This window comes from Ambystoma mexicanum, chromosome 5p (genome assembly GCF_040938575.1).
Source record: "Ambystoma mexicanum isolate Mex_15411 chromosome 5p, UKY_AmexF1_1, whole genome shotgun sequence".
NCBI classification, from domain to species: Eukaryota; Metazoa; Chordata; class Amphibia; order Caudata; family Ambystomatidae; genus Ambystoma; species Ambystoma mexicanum.
This window is the reverse complement of record NC_090930.1, coordinates 1106451454-1106469106: the sequence shown is the minus strand read 5'-3', so window position 1 is coordinate 1106469106 and position 17653 is coordinate 1106451454.

The window sequence follows — 17653 nt, the reverse complement described above, 5'->3', positions numbered from 1 at the left end:
GTGGGAGGGAAGTGGCGAGCAGGCGTCCCAATGAGATCGATATCAGTCTTACTGGCATTAAGACAGAGATCATTAGCGGAGCACCATGCCTGAATAGCAGTCAGGCAGTCAGGTATAAGAGTGGAAGAAGAGAAGGTAGAGTTGGGGATCTTAAAGGTGAGCTGTGTGTCATCCGCATAACACTGGAAGTGAGGAGAGAAAGTGGAGATCAAGTAGGCCAGGTGGGCAAGGTAGATATTGAAAAGCCACAGTGACAGGATAGAAACCTGAGGGACGCTGCAGGTAGAGAGTGAGGAGGCGGAGAGGAAAGGACCCAGTTGTACTTGGCAGGGTCAGTTAGAAAGGAAGGAGGTCAGCCAAGCCAGTGCCCGGTCGGCGATGCCTAGGGTCTCACTGAAACGATTTATGAGGATGGCATGATTGACCATGGCAAAGGCAGAGGAAAGTTCGAGAAGGAACAGAATGGAGGCATAGTTGGAATCTAGATTTGAGTGCAAATATGTATGATTTGAGTGAGTATGTATTGAGATACAAATACATACTTTTATCAGACACACCATGTACAATAATAACGAACTAGAAAAACAATACACAAACCAACACCTAAGGAAAGAAGACATAATAGGCAAAGATAGTGGATGCAGCACTCTAGGTTATGAATCAGGGGTCAAAGGCAAGCAAAAGCAACAATGTTTTTGAAAATGTATATGTACTGTAAAGAACTCATGGTGGCAATGAAGGGACCCCTGAGGGACCCTTGCATATGGAAACAAGGCACAATCACCACACACAAACTGATACGCCAGACACGAGGTTGTATTCCCAAAATCTAGGGTTTATTGCAAAACAAATAGTCTCAGTTGGCCAACTGGGTCCTACGTCCTGTGACGTGTGTTACCAGACCTCGGGGGACGCAAGAGAGAGAGAGTCGTACAACAGTTACATATATACAAAGCAAGCATCTTGCAATCAGTAGTGACACATTCAATACCGCCTCTAATACATTTCTTTTGAATTGGGCACGATGATTGACAATGGTGATGAGTATGACACCTTCAAACATTCATTTAGCAACAGTTTGCAATTTTCGCGAGCCTACAGACATAAGTCTTTGTTTTAAAGAACACAATGCTTCTGTTTCTGCAGCAAGCTGCGTGCAGGGGAGAGACACATTCCAGGCCTTGCTATCTCCTAATTTCTATTTGTGTACTGGGGTTCAACTTGCTCTCCAGGGCTCTACAGGGCTCAGGAAAGGGGGACCCCAAAGAAGAGCATAATTCAAGTCATTTAATTTTCGCTTCTAGTATTTCTACTGTGTTTCCGAGACTAGCTGGTACCTGTTGTACTGATTAGAATGCCTTGCTACTTACTTCCAAGGATATGTGCGGGAGGAGACCGGGCATTTCTGTCTGGGTTGCTGCGTTATGTTTCAACATGTCTCTCACGGCCTTGCGTTTTGCACTAGTGGAGCAGAATAATATTTCATCAAAGCAGTTTTAACAGAAGGCAAAAAGCAAACGTTAGAGAAAACAAAATGGCAATTTCAGTCACCTTTAAAATGGCTGCGCTTTAGTCAAGTTTATGGCTACATATTTCTAATACTAAGCACATGAGGCGGTTGGTCTTCCGCCAACAAAGTACATTGCCTTACGATCGAGGGGTGTCTACTTTTTCTGGACTGACAAACCCTCCTTTTGGCCGTATGCCAAACGCCTCATCCATACATTGCATCCAGTATCTGACTCTAATTCTGATTCTGATTCTTGTATACTATTGGTCTCCTCCTCATTGTCATCAATATCGATTGAAATGAATTCTTTTACCGTTTTGAATTCATCATTTCCATGGGTACTTGGTTTAATAGTGCTCTTTTATTCTATCATGTGTACACACTCCTCGCCTATTTCAGTACATATTATGGGTAAGCAATGTATGCAACAACAACCCGTCATGAATATTCCTAGCGCTGCTACTAGGATCGCAAATAATTTTCATCCCCATGATCGTAATACTTCCCAGAACCAGGAGCTAATGTTTAAATCCCAACTCCCTTCAGGGGGGTGAAGGTCAGAGCTTAAAACGTGCAATTTACTCATCGCTTCGAAAATCGTAGGGGAGGAGTCGGTTACAAATACGCAACACGCTGATCCCACGATTTTGCAAACTCTGCCGCGATCAACCAGGATTACATCAAGCGCCATTCTATTTTGGAGGGTCATTAATGTAATTATTTTTTCCTCTAATGTCATATTGTATAATATATCTGTTGTCCCATTTATCATTTTGTCTAAAATCCTGGACAATTGTCTTATATTATATGAGTTTATTGCTTGGCCCCAAAATGGTATAAATGATTTAGCTATGTCCTCTGCAATAAACCTCCTTCCTCATTCCGCCGTGGTCTTGACCTGGCCAATTTGGCTATGTCTGCTGTTTTTGAAAGGAACACCCCTGGGAACAAAAATCCCAAGTAACAAGTACCTCCCCAGTTTCTAGGTAACCAGGGATACGCTTTTTCTCCACATATAAAATAAACCGGATCTCCTACATACACTGGCTCTACTTCCATATCAAGGAATGCTATATTCATACATCTGGTGAATGTCCCTACCGAATAGGAACCCTTCTTCCTCAGGCAAAAAGGAACGGACCGTGGACTGTAATTTAATGTATAGGAGGGGGGCACTGTATCTTTATTTCCTTCTGGGTTCATTTGAAACGTGATTACAGATGACTTATAGGGCATAAATAGTCTATCTTGCTGCCTCACCACTGGTGTGATCGGTCGCGCTTTGTGAAATATAGAACAACCTACGGGTTTCATAATGATCTCTTCAAATTCATTCATATTTGTTCTATCCAATTGACCAGTTTCACTTTCGTTCCATTTCCCATAATATAATGCTTCCATTGAGGACAAAGTGTAAGTAATCACATGGACCGGGCTTTCAGTAGTGGAAATGTTTCTAACAGGCAAGAGCACTTCTAATGGGTGTATTTCTTCCAAGCACCATAATACCAGTACTGTCGTTATTGGAGCTAATATACTCATTATGCACATTACTATTGTTAAGATCAGCATACAATTTTTTCTACAACTTCTTTTTTGTAACCTTTCAGTCTCTATGTTTAATTCATTATCAACAGTGGTGAAGGAGGGGGCAACAGCTGATTTCGGCATCTTTCTCTCGCTGTTCTTCTTCTCCAACAATGTTCGTCGTGAATATCTCTTCTTGCTGCACTCGTTCGAATGTCAATAAGTTCGGTAATTGTCCACAGTCTATTCTGCCAGTTCTTAACAGCCTGGATTGCTATGCGTTGGGCAAGATCTCTGTGCATTTGCACATTGCTCAAAGAACTCCAGAGCAATTATCAATTGCCTTCGTACCATGTGAGCCCCTCTTGTCCGTAAGGGGTGATCTGCACATGGATTATTTTAGCACCGAGGAGCTTCGCTTTTTGGGCTGTCCGATTTGCACAACCCTCACGCCGCTCTCCTCTAGGCCTCCCGTTCCTACTTCATCCACAAATAGGAAACAGAGGCAACAAAGATCAAAAGAAATAAAGATTTTATCACTCCTTCTTTTGGTTCCGCAAATTATACCGCCTTGCTCCTGGTATCGTGTGATCGATGAATAGTGCGGACGCACTTCCAGACTCAAGCTCGGAGTCAGCTTGTGGCGCAATGGAAGATGGTGGCGGGCGCCAAAGTGATGATGCAGATTTTGTTTCAGGCTGCGGCGCAACAAAAGATGGTGGGCGCCACAGAGGTACACATTTTGTGTCAGCCAGCAGTGATGCAGATTCTGCTGGACAACGTTGGGGCACTCTTTGCCCTTCCTCTTTTACAGCAATCTTTTCAGGCTTAATTTCAGGATCAGGCAGATTTTGTGGCAAAGAACTGGCGACCGCTTCTTTCGTTTCTGGGACCGCTGTCTCTTTCTGGTCGTCTCAATCAGGCAGTTTTCCAGACAGTGATGGGACCTTCTTAGCTTGCGTCGCATGAATCCACGCTTTCCTTCCGTCTACACGAATGGCCGTCTGCGTTGTTAGAAGTATCAGATAGGGTCCACGCCACCTGGCTGCAAGCAATGTCTTCCTTTCAAAGGTTTTTATAAGCACCCATTCTCCGGGTTCCAGTGCATGCCCCGGACCAGTGTATCTTATCGGTAAATGCCTCCTGCACCTGCTGAAGAATCAAACGCAATGTTTGTATTAAAAGATTACAATAAATGCTGAGCACAGGGTATTCGAGTTCCCTTAACCGTTTCAGTTGCGGTGCACACCAAACATTTGCTGGTCTCCCCATGACTATTTCATAAGGGGAGAGACCAGTTCTTGCCTGCACAGATGTACGCATGCACAGTAACGCTAGTGGCAGTGCGTCTCCCAAGCTTAACTTGCTTCCTGCACAAATCTTGCTGATTTTGGCTTTCAGAATGCCGTTGTGGCGTTCAATAAGACCGGCACTCAAGGGGTGTCTAGAACAATGGAATCACTTGTCTATCTGGAGACCTGCGCAAATCTGTAATATTACTGCACCCACAAAATGCGGACCATTATCTGACCACATGACACGGGGCAGACCAAAACGGGAGAAGTACTCCTTCAACATTACTTTTGCAGTGCTCATGACGGTACAGTCTTTTAATGGATACGCTTCCACCCATTTACTTAGTGCACATATAACCACTAGGACATACTTCAGGTTTTGCCATCTCTCCATCTCTATGAAATCAAAATGAATTACCTCGAATGGCATAGAGGGAGGGCCGAAACTGCCTGTTCGGGTCACCGTTCCCTTCTCCACATTGTGTTGTAGGCACGTGATACAATTTTGAACCAGTCTCTCGCACTTTTCTTTATGTATGTGTTCACCCATACTGTGGCTAAATGCTGAACTATCTTTTTGGCACAAATATGAGTAGGGCTGTGGGCCATCGTGACCATTGCAGTTACATAGGAGTTGGGCAACATCCAGTTTTTACTCTTCTTGTCCACCCAGCAACCTTCTAGATCTAATTCAGCAGAGCCCTCAGCCCACCCTTGTATTTCATCGGCAGTGGCTTCTGCCTGCATCTCTTTGACGGTAGCAATTCCATTTTCTATCATGCAGGGCACTTCCTCAGACTGTACTGTTAACATTTTGGTATTCAAGTCAGTGGCAGTTTGTTTTGCAATCCTGTCTGCAAATGCGTTTCCTTCTCCCACTTTGCATGTCACTTTTTTATGTGCCTCGCATTTCACTATTATTAGGCAATTCGGACACGTAAGTGCAGACCGCAATCGTACAATCAAAGGGCCATGTTGAATTCTGGCCCCATGTGATGTCAAGAAACCCCTCTCAGCTCAAAGTCGGCCAAAGTTATGAACCATGCCAAAGGCGAATTGGCTGTCAGTATATAAGTTTACACTCAGATTTTCGGAAATCTCACAGGCTCTAGTTAAGGCTATTATCTCCGCTGCTTGTGCAGAGTTGTAGGGGATTCTTTTAATTTCCACAATACTCTTCAACGTAGTTATAGCATAGGCAGCAGGTGATGTGCCATCAGGTAGTCTGAAACAGGAGCCGTCACAAAACAGTTCTCCATCTGGCTCTTTTTGTGGGGTATTGCTTAAATCAATTCTCCCCTTTGTTTCTTCCTCAGTAACCATTCAGCAATCATGGGGAGGTGTATCATTCTCACCAAGTTCTTCCATGGGCAGTGGCATTAATTCTGCATGATTCAAAGCGCTACACCTCATAATTTGGATATGTGGTGCAAAAAGGACAATTTCGTATCTAGTCAATCTAGCAGAGGTGAGTTGTTGCGTCTGCGTTCTAATCAATAGAAAGTCTGTGGCATCATCAAAATGAAGGTGTGCCCCAATACCATTCCTTCGGTTTGTTTCACTGACGCAGCAGCTGCTGCAACAGCTTGCAAACATCGTGGTAGTGCGCGCGCTACAGGGTCCAGCGCGGAAGAAATATAGCCACATGGCCTATTTCTTCCACCTTGTTCCTGTGTCAAAACGGACAACGCGCAGCCTTCACTCTCGTGTACAAACAATCTGAAAACGTTTTCATAATTTGGTGTGCCCAAAACTGGAGCAGAACACAATGCAGTCTTGAGCAGATCAAATGCTCTCTGACATTCTTCATTTCACTGCAAAGGCATCACAACATCTTTCTTTGTCAACTCCACCATCGGCTTCACAATCAATGCAAAGTTTACAATCCATTGCCGACAATAGGAAGCCATGCCTAATATGGCTTTGACTCCTTTCTGTGTTTTTGGAATAGGCATACCGGGAAATGCTCTATATTCTTTCTGGCGTCAGTCTTCTCCCTTCTCTCGAAAGTAGGTAACCCAAATAAGTCACCTCCTTTCGACAATATTGGAATTTCTTTAAGCTCGCTTTGTGGCCATGTGCTGCTAAGTGTGTTAATAGTAAAACAGTACTCTTTTTACAAATCTCTTTTGTATCTGCAGCGATCAATAAATCATCTATATATTGTATCAATACACAACCTGCCGGTAATTCTAGCATATCTAGTTGTTCTTTCAATGTTCTGCTGTAAATACTCAGACTCTCTGTGTAGCCTTGTGGAATGCGTGTGAATGTGAATGATCGTCCTCCTAATGTGAAGGCGAACAAATATCTGCTTTCCTTGTGTACTAGAATACTGAAGAAAGCATTTTTCAAATCAATAACACTAAAGTATTCAGCCGAGGCAGGAATCATTGTCAAAATTGTGGTGATATCTGGAACCAATGGGAATTGAGGATTTACTACCTTGTTTAATGCACGCAGATCAATTATGAAACAATACGGTACCTCATTACTTCCTTTCTTATACACCGGAAGAATGGGACTGTTACAAGTACTGCCTGTAATCTCTTCAATCACTCCCAATTTGACCAAATCAGACACAATACTTGTCAATCCTTTCTCTCCTTCTGATGAGATTTTGTACTGTGGAATACGCGGTAAAGTTACTCCTTCTTTCAGGGCAATTTTCACTGGCTCTATCTTCAAGCATCCCACATCATTGTCATTCATTGCCCATATTCAAGTTGGCACTTCACTCAATTCTCCTGGCAAAGGTTTGGACAAAAATTCAGATACTGGTACATTCTGTGGTGAAATGGTCAAACATACTCCATCTGACATACAGTGGACAACTGCACTCAGTCTTTTCAATAGATTTAGCCCCAAAAAATTCTCCCCACAATTCTCTGTTAAGAGAAATGGAGAATATTCAGTGAATGGGCCTAACGTCACTGCTACTGTTTGGGACACTGGATTTATCACTGGGGTACCTGCAAACCCTACTGAAATATTTATTTACCCTGTCAGTGGTATTTCTGGAACCAAGTGATGATCTATGAGCACTTTTGTGCCTCCATATCTACGAGAAAGCTATGCTCTCTATTCCCGACTTTCATTTCTACGTAGGGTCCTTTCTGATTCACGGGAATAGACACTGGTTCCAACCCCTGTCTTGGGCTGTCCTATTGGGGAAACAGCACATCATCCGATGTGTAATCGCTGCTGTTATTATAGTACGCATTTGATTGAGTGTCAAAATTGTTCCCGCCCCTTCCTCTATTGCCATTTTGCGTGTTTTGCTGGCTCTGATTCTGCTTAGAGGCAGTTTGATTATGAGATTGGTTCTGAGTTTGGGCACCATTACCTTGGCTATTTTGGTGCTGCTGCATGCTATTTCTATTTTGCCCATTAGTTCCTGGATGCCCCCTATGCTGTTTTCTCTGGCCATACCCATTCCTAGTTTGCAGATGTGGACATTGCGCTCACCAGTGACCTTCCTCCCTACAATACACACACTGATCTAATCCCAAAGGCCCTCCATGCATGTTCGAATTACCTCTGCCTTGTGCATTTCCTCTTCCTCTATTGTGTCCCACCACTTGCTGAAGTAGCACCTCAACCATTGTTCGTAGTGCTTCTATCCTCATTGGCAAGGGGTATTCATCAAACATCTCATGTATTTCCATTGTGGGGATACTAGGATCTGAAATCCATTTTAACGCCTCTCGTATACATACTTATAGTTTATCGCCTGTCTGTCTTGATGACGGCAAAAATCGCTGCTGTATATAGGGCTCCACTGCTTCCTTCCTATCTCTCCTAATATCTTTACTGCTGTACCCTGGTGTGGCAAACATTTCAGCATATTCATCATCAAGTTCATTCTTAAGTTCAAAAAGTCGGTCTACATGTTCCCTTAACTCTCCATCTCTCCCTCTACAACGTGCTAATGCATTCAAATCCAACAATCGTTGTGGCGGTAGCCTTCCAGTTAACTGTTTCCATCTCGCCACTAAATATTCCCCCATGCATTCCAACACTACCTGTCTTTCATTGCTCCTCCTGAAGTCATACATCGAAGCTAGCGCTGACATTTCATCATTCCCGTTTATATACATTTCGGCCTGTTCTTGCAACTCCCATCTTCTCTCCTTGCTGATCTCACTACGAGTCACTCTCGCACATCCACTTTGTCCAGACCCTTCTCTTGTTTCAACGAGTTCAAGTTCAATTATGGGAGGGGAGATGGGACAGAGACGATCTCTAGAGAGGGAGGTGCAGATGGGACAACGGGAAAGGGAAGTGACTGTTGCGGCGCTGACTGGCTAGTGGGAGGCGCTGATTGTGTGGGCTGTGGCTGCGCTGGGATTTGGTCAGTTGGGAGGGGCTGAGCAATAGGAGGGGGCTGAGCAATAGTTACTGACGCTGTCTTTTTAGTCTCTTCCCTTGGGCCTCGCTTTGTATCAGTCAGTATTTTATTTATTAATTCATCTGATGAATGCAATTCTCGTTGTGGATATATTTTTTCTATACTCAACTGGTTGCATCTATTTGACTTTCTCAAACTATCATTCCACTCCTCCTCCTCCTTTTCTTTCACTCTCTCTGTTTTTGACTTATGCCTGCACGCATGTTTCTCTCTACTTCTCCAACGAAGCATAGCTTCCCTTCTCCAGTCCCTAAGGATATCAAATGCTGCAGGGCGCGTTTTCCTTTTCATCAACACCTTCTCCAAGTAATCTATTCTCGTGATCTCAAAACTCCCATGATTCGGCCGCTGAAGATCTTCCTGTTTTCTGGTTTGCCTATGCCAAGTCTCACAAAACATTATCGCTCCCACACCAAATTTCACATACATCTCATACACCGGCGGTTCCCACGGGTGGCGCAACCTGGCCAGTTTCCAAAGATTGTCTACCGCAGTGGAAAAATCCCGCTAGGGTTGACAATACCCCATGCATGTTTTAACCTTACCCTTGGTTAATCAACCTTACACTGGGTGTTTGATTTTGCAAAATAAACTCTCAACCAATATCAGAATTACTTTGAATCGGGGCACGACTCACCTGATTGTCAGTCTAGAAAAATGGATACCTCTACTTTGTGACCACAAATGTATTTTGGTGGCCGTGGGCCAACCGTCTCATGCACGATATGACAGAATATAGGTATTCGAGTTTGCCAATGAACGGCCATTTTGATGTAACAAGAATCGCCATTTTGTTTTCTAACCATTGCTCATTTCTTTCTGTTCCTATTGCTTCGCAGTATATTTTCTGCTTACACTGCTCGACTGTAAAACATTGTTGTCTGCACATAAAAAGGACAAGGCCGCAGGGCTGTGAGGATAACAAGAGTTTGTTGAAACACAACGTAGGCAGCGCCAGGAAGAATTCCCGGCTCCCTCCCGAATGTAGCCTTGAAGCAGAGCTGCAGGGCATTTAAAGGAGAGTTCCGGGACTTTTTTTTTATTGTCCCTACGGGTCGGCCATGTGTTTGTAAGCATAAATCGGTAGATCGTAGGAAACTTTCCTATGGACCTTACCCGACTTTTCGCCCATTATAGCACTCGAAATCAGCCTCCATTTTGTGATAATCCTATCATTCCGCCGCATCGACCTGGCTCACCTGCCTTTGCGGCACTAAATCAAATCCCCCGCCCCTGAAACAGACTTTATCAAAACATTCATATTCCCCGCCTCTATCCGTGACGTGACTGAGCTGCGTAGGCAAACGCGCCCAGGCGTCTTCTACGCGACTCCACACAGACCCCGGAAATCAACACAGATCAGCTCACAATACAGCGCGCCACAATTCGGAATATGAAACTGTACTTTGAAATCAAACCGCAAGATTGTAAATGTGGTAAAGTACATTTATTTGACATCAAATGTTTAGAGAATATTCAGCGATTTACATTTTTATTTGCTCACGTTCCAAAAAGTTCGTATTGAGGAACGCGATGGTCCTTTGCTGTACACAGGGTCTTAGAGCATCTCACAATACAGCGCCACAATTCGGAATGTGAAACCGTGGTTTAAAAGCAAACGGCAAGATTGTACATTTGGCAAAGTACGTTTATTGGACATCAAATGTTTAGAGAATATTCAGCGATTTGCATTTTTCTTTGCTCTCGATCCAAATTAGTTCGTCTTGAGGGAAGCGATGTTCGTGTGCAGTACACAGGGTGTTGGTTTACGATAAAAATAAGCTCTTCGGTCGCACTGATAATCGCATGGCTGTTCCAACAACCAGGCACTAGGCCACCACAACGGTAGGTATGTTGCATCTAACCGTTAGTACCGCGTAAGGGCATACTTGTACTTGGCGATCGTCCCATAAAATGGTCAGGGTGGTAACGTTGTTCACGCGGAGAAGCAACTGGCGGCTGTAGAACCCGTCCGCAGGTGTCTGGTACTCGTGACACAGACAGTAGTGAATGATGTACCTAAAAACATAAAAAATGAAATTAGTCTCACCATCAGATCCTTATTAAAATTATTCATTTCATAGCGAGGACAGCGCTACTGGGTGTACACAAGTGTTTAAAGGCGTGGCGAGGCATGGAGGGGGGGGGAGTGGAGTACAAGGTAAGTAGCATAAAATAATAAATAAATAGGGCCAGCTGGTGGCAAGTGCAAGGTAAGTGCAGAACAAGTGCTGGGAAGGGGGGGCTGTAGGATACTGAGACAGTCCCCCAGTGCAGGGGTTGACAGGGAGGCAGTGCAGGTGGAGAGTGGAAGGGCCCAGGACCGAGGTCGCAGACAGTGGACCAGTTGTAGCAGGGGAGAGGGAGAGAGAAAGCAGAAGCAAAGAGGAAGGTTTTGAGGTGCTTCAGTAAAAGCAGATGTTTCTCCTCAAGATAGTGCGCGGTAGAAAACAATATGCCACATAGAACGAACAAGTACAACTGAACCCGTCTTTAAAGCCACTGTATAGTAATGAAATTGCGGTATAAACTCATCAAAAGTTACTTACATTATATTTGCATTTTCCATTGTGTCTCTGTGTAGGGCAGACCCGAAACACCACTCCTTCTTTGCCGACGTTACTTCTTCTAATTAACGTGGCTCATCGTTTCGTTTCTGAATTTTTATTCATTATCTTTTCTTAGTCTTTCAGGATGGTCCCGGCCTGTCAAGGTCAAATCACAATAGAACCTTATATTGGGTCGTGGGCCGTTCCGCCACCCGAGCAAAACATCAAAGCAGCTGACCTTCACTTTGAGCGAGCACACATTTCTAGTTAGCTGCAGTTAGTTTTAGGGACATCTTGTCTGCGTGCCTTTTTTTTTATTGTCCCTATGGGTCGGCCATGTTTTTGCAATACGGAAACATTCTATAATTTTTGTAAAAATGATTTATATTACTGTTTGGTTTAATTGCAATGGGCCTGCAACATGAGGAGACTCGAGAGAACAGACAATCAAATTACAATCATTTAAACCGTGATGTGTATTTCTCAATGAGCTCTGCTTTAGGTGGACATGGAACAGAGGCAATGTTGGGTGGCAATGCAGTTGTCCCCTGCATAGGTTCGTTCACCACTCCATGTATGTGCCTATCGAGGACATCTACGATAAGTCTCTCAATAAACTCATATTGCATATCCTCAAACACTGGTTTGATCACCCATTGTTTACTTCTTTTAGTGAAGGCCTTATTGTAGCGAAGCGTCCCTAAAGTTCCGGTCGTCCTACTTTGTTGACGGCCAACATTATGGTTATGTGCCAAGACCGCTAAAAGAGTCCGATTTATCATGCCTTCCATGCCAAAATGCAATCTTTTGGGCCTGTACTTGAGGCACATATTGTGGAACACCTCCAAATCTCCTGTGTGGCAGAATTCCGTGAGTCCCCTCAAAGCTTTTGTTATAGTTTTATCAAATACAATCTTTTCAATGGCTTTGTGAGTGGGTGATGAAGGAATCAACCACTTCTTCTTCCGTGCCTCCTCTGTGGACAAATGGCCATGTTCACATTTGTGGAAATGCTCATTTGTCGACCATCGATGTACGTTGCTACAGTGCAACATTACTGACCGCCATTTTTCCAGTAGAATTTCCAACGACCCTTCACATGTTTTTGAGCTCCACCAAAGATGGTTGCTGATTGACTTGGACCACTGTGAAATACCTTGCAATTCTTTTTTTTTACCTGCAGCAGACAATTTTTTATTGATTGATTTTGCAAGATGCCAAACGTCAAATTGGTGATTTATATTTTTGTACTGTTCTCTCATTGTCTTGGCAATTGAAACGTGTCTGTCCGTGGCTATCAGGTCGATCACCATTCCCCGCGATTGTAGTTCTTGCAATGATGCTACAAAGCCAACTTTCTCCATGGCCACTGAGGATGTACTTTGTGACACCTGCACGACCACCGAACTCACAATTTTCTTACTTTCCATGTCCTGAAAGTGGTAGGTGCAGTACTTGGCTGAAAATCCTGGGCTGTCGCACTGTCCATCACCGGCTAGCCTGAAGCGTTTGCCCGCGAATGTACTTTCCATTGACATTTTTTCCATTCTCCAAGCTTCGCTGATGGCTGGAAATAGATAATCGGTTTGGTATTTGTAGAACTGACTTTTCGCAATGAAATGGATTCCCACAAACTGAAAGAAATACTGTAACTTTTTAAAACTTGAACCACTAAAAAGTGCGGCCGCTGCACAAAGTAGATTGCCTGCTGGCAGTTGCCCCAGCATGGGTTGTGCAGACCATGCGAACGGATGATATTGTGTACAGGTGGCATGTATTTTAAGGTTAGTGCCTCGAATTGCACGAGTCACATTAATCAATGGCTCCCCACATACTTCCCCACCAACCGAATGCCCACATTTCATCATCATAATAATATCCATCAAACAGCTATCGAATACAATGAATTTGGCCTCTTTCCTTATACTGTCACTCTGCATCCCAGCTGGTTCGGCCTGTAACGTTGAGGACATGTCACTCGCATGAAAGGTACAATCTCTGATATCGTCTTCCGCTATGCTGAGTGATATTGATGGTGTTTCATTGTCGTCCACGTCATTCTCTTCCATTGCAACATCTGTTCCTTGTCCGGAGATGGGAGAAAAAAACAATGTCTTCAACTTTCGCGCGCTCTTATTTTTTGCGGGTGTGGATTCTGTGAATTGATCTCCGACTGCATCCAAACTACCAGGAGGACATTCACTATCAATGGCTGGTGGTGGTATAGCTCCGTTGTCAATCACTTCATATTCTTCCCATTGGCACGATGCATCTCCAGTCTCAAGTCCCTGCCAAAAGGTTTGACAAGCAACATCTCTCGTTCGCTTCACTGTCTGTGTAGATCTAGTTCTTACACCCACTCGCAACTAGAGGACAGATTAGAAAAGGGATGTTCAGTTTAAACACAACTTACAGTATTGAACTATTGACAGTGAAAGACAACATAATATAGTGAACAGGACACTAACCTTCTTTTGCTTTCTTTTCTTTGAAACTTTCTTGCCTCGAACTTCAACATCTGGACGCTGTTGCTCCGACTCGTGTGTGCATGTCTCCACTTCCTCTCGCGCTGCAACGACTATATTTTCATGATAAGCACATCCATCACTCACTGAGGCTCCATCGACTCCCTGAAACATAGAACTTTCATTAGTATGTATAATAATATTGAAAACACAAAATGTACTTGGGGACCAATACCCATACGTACATCTCAATAGCAAAACACGAATGAACGCATTGTGTAGAACATTCAAACGACAATAGTTCACGCATTGTTGATCTAGTTAGATTGAACTGTCAAGATCCATACCTCGGGCTCCGCATAGACTTCCATTGATGATATTATTGAAGATGACGCTTCAGCAACTCCCTGAAACACAGTAATTGCATTAGTATGCTTTTCTATTTTGTTAAAAAGAACATAAACTTTGAGCAGGCGTCAACGGCTCATCTAAATAGACCTGCACAAATGATCAGTTGTCTAAAATAAATAATGGATATGTAAATATGATTCGATTTGCTCGATCGTTGGAAGTGTCACCACCCAGAGATCTGCATCAACTACTAGGGGTGATGTTCTTGTAGATGAAGCTCCGTCATCTCCCTGAAACATAGTACTTGCGTTAATAAAGAAGGAAGTATAGCGGATGTAATCACGTCATATGATTTCGCTTGATCGAACTGTCAGTATCCATACCTCGAAATGCATAAGAACATCAAGGGACGATGTAACTGCGGTGCACACTTCTGCAAGCTGTTGCGCCGACCCGTAACTGCATGCTCCCCCTTCTACTTGGACTAATGCTCCATCGACTCCCTGAAACATAGGACTTTCATTAGTAATGAACACAATATTGAAAAAAGAAGACAAATAGGAGGGCGACGACAGAAGGACATATCAATGGCTAAAAACGAAAGAAACATTGTGTGTAACAATCACGCTACAAGAATGCAAGATCTGATGATCTCCATCGATGGAACTGTCCGGAAACGTACCTCGAGCATCTGAGTGACATCTACGGTTGTCGTCAATGCGTTGGACTCCTCAGCATCTCCCTGAAAGACAGTACTTGCATTATTTTGGATAACAATAATTATAACTGAAAACAAAGACTAGAGGACGAGTACAAGGGTGTACCATTAGGTAAAATAATTACACGATCAATTAAAACTATTGATTTACATGCCTAAAACAAGTCAGTGTCAGAATAGCTAAGTAAGATTACCCGATAGGCGCTTGAAGTGGCTGATGACTGCAATAACGACACGGATGGAGAATCTTCCGCCTTCATATTGAGTGGATACATAAATGGGGAAATTATTGTTAGCTAATGCTACACACTACCGCAAGGCCGAGAGATAAATACGTAAACTTGACTCACCAGTGGAGGGATGTGGACGAATAGAGTGGGAATAGCGGTTGAGAGCAATTTTCGCCTCGCTCGCGGTGTTTTCTTCTTTATTAGCAATGATGTGGAGTACATGTCTGGGCTAAAGTGCCTGCTGCAGATGCGGTATCGATCACCCCTCTTGTCCGCAAAGACTTCTAGGACTCTACTTTCTAGCTCAGAGGCTGGATATCCGCAATATCGGACCCATTCTCTTATCTGATCTATTGTCTTAGGGAAAACATGCATTATAGTACCTTCAGATTTGTTATGGGTCTTCGAAGGGCAACCGCCAATGGAACAGGCAGGCATTATGGAAAGTTCTGAAAAGTAAAGATCAACAATTCTCTATGAATACCAATGTGTTAAAACAGTAAATGACACATAAAAGGTTCAATGCAAGGTCCGTTTTGGTTCTTGGAACTATACACGTTATTCACATGCGGATAAGTATTTCAATAACTTTCAAAAAATAGAAAAAGTAATTTGACTAAACTCAGAACATGTGACTAGTTCCTTGCATGTACTGTCGTGAACGAAAAGAAAACATGGATGCAATTTGATGACTACTAGCAAATAGATATAAATTAAAAAATTGGACGCAAAATGATTATGGTACATGGACTTACCTTGACGAACAAACAGTTAGATGCAGGGATCAGAGTAGTTTCTTGTCGTAGAACAGGGAGCAGTTCACAGGTTGCAAACTGACGAGTTTGCTCAAAGTGGTCACGGAAGTTCACAGAGACGAAGAGCAGATAACCAGCACCTTCACGGGTTGACTAGCAAAGCGCAAAGAAGTTCTCATTAGAAATATGAAGTGGGTTATAAAGAATTCGAACCAGGGGTGTGTTTGTGAATGAATGACGTGTATATGTCGTGGCATTATGTGGATTGCAGGGGGCCGTCCAGCGTGAGGGGGATGCTTGGCAGGAGACACGGGGTCTGGAGGTAGACATGGGAACAACAAACCCATGCTCTATAGACCACTTTGAAGTGTACATGGTCTTTGGCACCTCTTGGCCTTTATCGCTCCCTGACAGCTCCACTTGCCAGCAGCGCAAGTACCCCGGTGCAAACTGCCTTTGATAGGGCGGGGGGTGGATCGGGGCGGTGGTCGTGCAGACAAGACACAGGAAGACTCGTGAATGGAGACACACTTATGTGGATTGCAGGGGGCCGTCCAGCGTGAGGGGGATGCTTGGCAGGAGACACGGGGTCTGGAGGTAGACATGGGAACAACAAACCCATGCTCTATAGACCACTTTGAAGTGTACATGGTCTTTGGCACCTCTTGGCCTTTATCGCTCCCTGACAGCTCCACTTGCCAGCAGCGCAAGTACCCCGGTGCAAACTGCCTTTGATAGGGCGGGGGGTGGATCGGGGCGGTGGTCGTGCAGACAAGACACAGGAAGACTCGTGAATGGAGACACACTTATGTGGATTGCAGGGGGCCGTCCAGCGTGAGGGGGATGCTTGGCAGGAGACACGGGGTCTGGAGGTAGACATGGGAACAACAAACCCATGCTCTATAGACCACTTTGAAGTGTACATGGTCTTTGGCACCTCTTGGCCTTTATCGCTCCCTGACAGCTCCACTTGCCAGCAGCTCAAGTACCCCGGTGCGAACTGCCTTTGATAAGGCGGGGGGTGGATCGGGGCGGTGGTCGTGCAGACAAGACCCATTTGCCGCAGGGCCTCACCAAGGAGAGGCCATCTAACTGAATGTAAGAGGATGGCTGCAGGATCTACTACATGGAAGGCAGGGGGGTGAGTTTATAAATACCTCACCCTCCCAGGAGAATATACACTAGATTCATTTAAAAAATCAAAACAACCATTGTTAAAATATATGTTGGGCTTTATTTTAGATTTTAATTAAACATAAATAATAAACATTACACATTGTAAAGTTGAGGTTGCAGCACATCGAGGGAAAATCCGCGGTATTGTCCACTGTCACTGGGGAAATGTTGTCTGATGGCAAGTACCGCACAGGCAGGTATTACTCTCCGAACGCGGTGTCCGAGCCTCCCGTGAAGCCACCAAGTGAAGCAACGATAGGCCACCAGCCTGTACCACCTGTGAAAAAAAAAGATGCAAACTGTATTAAACTGACCAAACTTTCTTATCAATGTCGATTCAGGTAACACATGTCATTTTCCTTAGAAAAAAATTATATCTAGAAAATGCACTATATGGAACCAATTTACATGCGTTCCAATGATATGTAAATGTAATTTTATATGTGGGAGACGACCATGAAATAGTGGTGGCATCACTGACATCACAAACAGAGTATACTTACTCGTTACTCGGATTACGCGGACGAACAGTGCCACGAAGTTCGTGCATAAGCACCATCATCATCCTCAACACTGTCCGTGAGAGGCAGGCTTCCCTGAACTCTGGCAGCTCGGTGATGCATTGCGGACTTTGCTCGCCTTCCTGCTGACTTTGCTCGCTTTCCG